The sequence below is a fragment of the Trichechus manatus genome, unplaced genomic scaffold (genome assembly GCF_000243295.1).
Source record: "Trichechus manatus latirostris isolate Lorelei unplaced genomic scaffold, TriManLat1.0 scaffold00046, whole genome shotgun sequence".
Lineage (NCBI taxonomy): Eukaryota > Metazoa > Chordata > Mammalia > Sirenia > Trichechidae > Trichechus > Trichechus manatus.
In genome coordinates, this window is record NW_004443982.1 from 758,655 (window position 1) to 765,049 (window position 6,395).

The following is a 6,395-nucleotide window of genomic DNA, read 5'->3' on the forward strand; positions in this document are numbered from 1 at the left end:
ACAGCCAGAATGCTCCTTAGAAGTGAGGATGGCAAGACTTTGTCTCACGTACTTCGGACATGTTATCAGGAGGGATCGTTCCCTGGAGAAGGACATTATGCTTGGTAAAGCAGAGGGTCAGCGAAAAAGAGGAAGACCCTCAATGACATAGGTTGACACAGTGGCTGCAACAATGGGCTCAAGCATAACAACGATTGTGAGGATGACATGGTACCAGGTAGCATTTAATTCTGCTGTACATAGGATCGCCAGGAGTCAGAACAAAGTCTATGGCACCTAGCAACACCAATATCTTGTATATGGTTCCAAAAAATTTTCTCCCAGTCTGCAGGTTGTCCTTTCATTTTGTTGATAAAGTCCTTTGATATACAAAAGTATTTAATTTTCATGAGGTCTTATTTATCTATTTTGTCTTTTGCTCCTCAAATTTTTGTCCTCTTATCTGATAACCTGTGGTTAAACATAGGTCCCACAGCCTTGGCCTTACACTTTCTTCCAAGAATTTTATGGTTTTAATTTTCACATTTAGGTCCTTGATTCATTTTGATTTGGTATTTTTTGGATAGTGTGAGTCATGGATTGTTATTCCTTTTTCTGCATGTGGAAATCTGGTTTTCCCAGCATCATTTATTGAAGAGACTTCTCCTTCCCCATTGGATGGACTTAGCACTCTTGTAAAAATTCAGTTAACTGTAGATGTATGGATTTACTTCTGGATTTTCAATTCTATTTCCTTGATTTACATGTCTATTCCACTACGTGTCTGTCAATTGGTTTTACTGGGCTGGCTTGTGCGTTGCTGTGATACTGGTAGTTTTGCCACTGGGTTTTCATACTCCTGCAGGGTCACCCTTGGTAGACAGGTTTCAGCTGAGCTTCCAGACTAAGACAGACTAGGAAGAAGGACTCGGCAGTCTACTTCTGAAAAAATTGACCAGTACAATGTATGAATCTAGGAAAATTGGAAATTGTCAAAAATGAAATGGAACACATAAACATTGACATCCTAGGCATTAGTAAGCTGACTGGTATTGACCATTTTGAATCAGACAATCATATGGTCTAATACGCCAGAAATGACAAATTGAAGAGGAATGGCGTCACATTCATCATCAAAAAGAACATTTCAAGATCTATCCTGAGGTACAATGCTGTCAGTGATAAGATAATATCCATACACCTACAAGGAAGACCAGTTAATATGACTGTTATTCAAATTTACCCACCAACCACTAAGGCCAAAGATGAAGAAATTGAAGATTTTAACCAACTTATGCAGTCTGAAATTGATCAAAAAAGCAATCAAGATGCATTGACAGTTACTGGGGATTGGAATGCATAAGGTGAAAACAAAAAAGTATTGATACTTGGAAAATATAGCCTTAGTGATAGAAATGATGCCAGAGATCACTTGATAGAATTTTGCAAGACCAAGACTTCTTCATTGCAAATACCTTTTTTTCAACAATACAAACGGCAACTATACACGTGGACTTTGCCAGATGGAATACACAGGAAACAAGTCAACTACATCTGTGGAAAGAGATGATGGAAAAGTTCAATATCATCAGTCAGAGCATGGCCAGGGGCTGCCAGACCGTTAATTGTACACATCCAAGTTCAAGGCGAAAGAGAAGAAAATTATAACAAGTTCATGAGAGCCAAAGTACAACCTTGAATATACTCCACCTGAATTTACAGACCATCTCAAGAATAGATTTGATGCACTGAACACTAATGACTGAAAACCAGACGAGTTGTGGAATGACATCAAGGACATCATACATGAAGAAAGCAAAAGGTCATTAAAAATACAGGAAAGAAAGAAAAGACCAAAATAGATGTCAGAAAAGGCCCTGAAAGTTGCTCTTGAACGTAAGGTAGCTAAATCAAAAGGAAGGAATGATGAAGTAAAAGAGCTGAACAGAAGATTTCTAAGGGTGGCTTGAGAAGACAAAGTAAAATATTAAAATGACATGTGCAAAGACCTGGCGATAGAAAACCAAAAGGGAAGAACACGTTGGGCATTTCTCAAGCCTAAAGAACTGAAGAAAAAATTCAAGTCTTGAGTTGCAATATTGAAGGATTCTATGGGGAAAATATTAAATGATACAGGAAGCATCAAAAGAAGTTGGAAGGAATACACAGAGTCACTGTACCGAAAATAATTGGTCGACGTTCAACCATTTCAGGAAGTAGCATATGATCAGAACTGATGGTACTGAAGGAAGAGCTACAAGCTACACTGAAGGTACAACTGGCGATAAACAAGGCTCCAGGAATTGACAGAATACCAATTAAGATATTTCAACAAACAGATGCAGTGCTGGAAGCACTCACTCGTCTATGTCAAGAAATTTGGAAGACAGCTACCTAGCCAACTGATAGGAACAGATCTATGTTTGTACTCATTCTAAAGAAAGGTGATCCAATAGAATGCAGAAATTATTGAACAATATTATTAATATCACACAGAAGTAAATTTTTTCTGAAGATCATTCAAAAGCGGGTGCAGCAGCACATTGACAGGGAATGGCCAGAAATTCAAGCTGGATTCAGAAGAGGTCATGGAACAAGAGATATCATTGCTGATGTCAGATAGATCCTGGCTGAAAGCAGAGAATACCAGAAAGATGTTTATCTATGTTTTATTGACTATACAAAGGCATTCGACAGTGTGGATCATAACAAATTATGGATAATATTGCATAGAATGGGAATTCCAGAACACTTAATTGTGCTTATGAGGAATTGTACTTAGACAAAGAGGCAGTCATTAGAACAAAACAAGGAGACGCTGGCTGGTTTAAAGTCAAGAAAGGTGTGTGTCAGGGTTGTATACTTTTACCATAATTATTCATTCTGTATGCTGTGCAAATAATCCAACAACCTGGACTATATGAAGAAGAACGGGGCATCAGTTTTGGAGGAAGACTCATTAACAACCTGCAGTATGCAGATGACACAACCTTGTTTGCTGAAAGTGAAGAGGACTTGAAGCATTTACTGATAAAGATTAAAGGCTACAGCCTTCAGTATGGATTACACCTCAAAATAAAGGAAACAAAATCCTTACAACTAGACTTATAAACAACATCATGATAAATGGAGAAAATATTGAAGTTGTCAAGGATTTCATTTTACTTGGATCCACAATCAACGCCCATGGAAAGAGCAGTCAAGAAATCAAATGATGCTACTAGCTACTAGCAGCTCTGGACTTTCCCCCATCTTCATCTTCAGCATTCCCAGGCTTCAAGTGATTAGGAGCTCAGCGGACCATGAGGCCCCTGGTTAGCAGAACATGTAGAGACTCCAAAGATCAGCCCCAATGAACATGTCAGTGTTGACTTTACAAGAATATGAATTTGAAAAGCAGTTCAACAAGAATGAAGCCATCCAATGGATGCAAGAAAACTGGAAGAAATCTCTCCTGTTTTCTGCTCTGTATGCTGCCTTTGTATTTGGTGGTTGGTACCTAATGAACAAACAAGCAAAGTTTGAACTGACAAAGCCATTAGTACTCTGGTCTCTGACCTTAGCAGTCCTCAGTATATTCGGTGCTCTTCAAACTGGTGCTTATATGGCATACATTTTGATGACCAAAGGACTGAAGCAGTCAGTTTGTGACAGAGTTTTTTCAAGGGACCTGTCAGCAAGTTCTGGGCTTATGCATTTTTGCTAAGCAAAGCATCTGAATTAGGAGATATGATATTCATTATTCTGAGGAAGCAGAAGCTGATGTTCCTGCACTGGTGTCACCACATCACTGGGCTCCTGTACTCTTAGTACTTCTACAAAGACACGGTTGTTGGGGGTGGTTGGTTCATGACTATGAGCTATGGTGTGCACGCAGTGATGTACTCTTACTATGCCTCGCGGGCAGCAGGGTTTTGAGTCTCTTGGAAGTTTGCCATGTTCATCACCTTGTCCCAGATCACTCAGATGGTGATGGACTGTGTAATTAACTACCTGGTCTTCTCCTGGATGCAGCAAAACCAGTGTCATTCTCACTTTCAGAATGTCTTCTGGTCCTCATTCATGTACCTCAGCTACTTTATGCTCTTCTGCCGTTTCTTCTTTGAGGCCTACTTCAGCAAAATGAGGAAAACAATGAAGGCTGAATGGTGTTGAGACTGAGGAGGAAACTGTAGCTCAGGGTCATCAAGAAAAAAAATAGACAAAAGAAGTGGCACAAGGAATCACATATGGTACAGCTAAAACAAAACAAAATGTATGAGTGAACACAAAACCCAAGGCAGCTTAGGGATAATTAGATGACTTAACCCACTAATTTATGATCCTTTTTTGTGAGGACTCACTAAATTCACCTCCATCTCAAAGAACAGCTGCTAGAAGACCCCATTCAGTCTTTATCTGTCAACTCTATGACAAATGAGAACAAAAGTGAGCCAGAAGCAGAAAGAAAAACAGAAGGAAAACAAAGGCTATCAACACGATATGAAAAAGTGTATTTACTAAGTGTTACAGTTCTCTAGGGATGAAAGAGTTTTACTTTAAAAACTGTATGAGCACACATATACATACAATCCTTCCTATTCTTTTTTCAACACTAAACTGAGCCAATATAAGAGATAAAAATGGAAGAGACACAGGGTGTATATCTGGAACAATAAATGTTTTTGCAAAAATTTAAACCATTTAAAGAAATGTTAGCAGTTGTAGCCCCCCTGAGAAAAGATGTCTTAATCATCTATTATGAAATTGGATGTAAATAATGATGTTTCAACTAAGAGAAAGACTAATATTTTCCCCTCACTGCACAGCCTCAAGCTAGTGAGTTTACCCAAACTAAACGGGGCCACATACTTTGAAGTTTCTTCCTCGGAGGATGGAAACAGCGTCACCCAGTTCCCAAAGGGGCAACTCTCTTCCAGAGAATTTCTGATCATTGAAGCACAGTTTCTACTCTTAAATGAGATATGAAGCATTAGCCTTTGTCCAGTTGCCCCAGGCTTTTGAACAAAAGAGTAAATACAGAATAGAAAAGATAAAACTCGATTAAAAGAACTCAACCATATTATTTGAAAATGGATTCTGTACTGTCTATAAAAGAGATTTCGCACAATATCATTCCCTAGCTGAGAAAAGGGAAAAGACAGTGGGGGAAAGAGGTGAGTCAGAGAGTCTATTCAACAGACAGTCAATCCGTCTATTCCTCCCTATCTGGCTTCATACATACACATAACCTTCCAAATGAAACTCTGTGGTACAGTCCATATTTTCTATATTTTTGTGACTTTCAAAAAGAATTCTGCAGGGTTCTTCCTGATGTACACGAACACTGTGTTTCTGCATCATCTGCATTTGCTCCCCAAGCAATGTAGAGGTGTGTAAAGTGCCTTCTGCTGGTCAAGTGGAGCTACTTCAGCAAACACTTCAAGGCAAGTTTGGCTGAAACAGTTCACAACAATGGGTCCTCTATAGAGTTACTATAGTTTTAAATGAGGTAAAATATTCATCATTTTTTTACCAAATAAGAAGACATCCTGTTTCAAGTCAGCTTCAGAAATTTTTTAAAAGGAACTTTCTATCTGGAAGTCAGAAAATCAATTCATTAAGAGCCATAATCTTAAAAAAAAACTAGATTATATTATCTATGATATTTCAGTCCTTTGTAAGACAAATAAATGTCTAAAAAGTTCCTAATATTTCAAAGAAGCAATTATGTAAAGTTGTTCAATGTGATATAATAGTATTCTAATTGGTTGAGTAGCTTAATAACTAGACTAGATGAAAAGATTAGGGGCTACTACCCTGCATAGATTATACACACATAACCAGACATATATGCACACAGATGTGGGGTACACTGAACTTCAAAGCCCAAATAAATAGAAAAATATTTTCTTTAAATCTGGGAATGTCTTTACTTCATCCTCCCTTTTATTTGTTTATTCATTTTATTGTGCTTTAGGTGAAAGTTTACAGATCAAATTAATTTCTCATTCAAAAATTTACACACATATTGTTTTGTGACATTGGTTGCACAATCCCCACAATGTGACAGCACACTCCCCCTTTCCACCACGGGTTCCCTGTGTCCATTCGACTAGTTCCTATCCCTTCCTGACTTCCCATTCTGCTTTTGGACAGGAGCTGCCCATTTGGTCTCGTATATCTGACCAAACTAAGAAGCACATTCCTGACAACAGTATATGTCTATTATTATACCAGTACCAGGCTATTTTAATGACTATGGCTTTACAGTATGTTTTGAAATCAGGAAGTGTGAGTCCTCCTACTTTATTATTTTTCTTCAAAATTACTTTAGCTATTCAGGATCCCTTGAACATTCATATAAATTTGAGGATTGACATTTCCATTTCTGCAAAAACAGCCGTTGGAATTTTGATGGGGGCATTGAATTATAT

At 38.1% G+C, this 6,395-nt stretch overlaps 1 pseudogene; it reads left to right on the forward strand.

Annotated features, from left to right (window-relative positions):
• Window positions 1-3,331: 3,331 nt before the first annotated feature.
• On the forward strand, window positions 3,332-4,134 carry LOC101345882 (elongation of very long chain fatty acids protein 6 pseudogene; annotated as a pseudogene).
• Window positions 4,135-6,395: the final 2,261 nt, after the last annotated feature.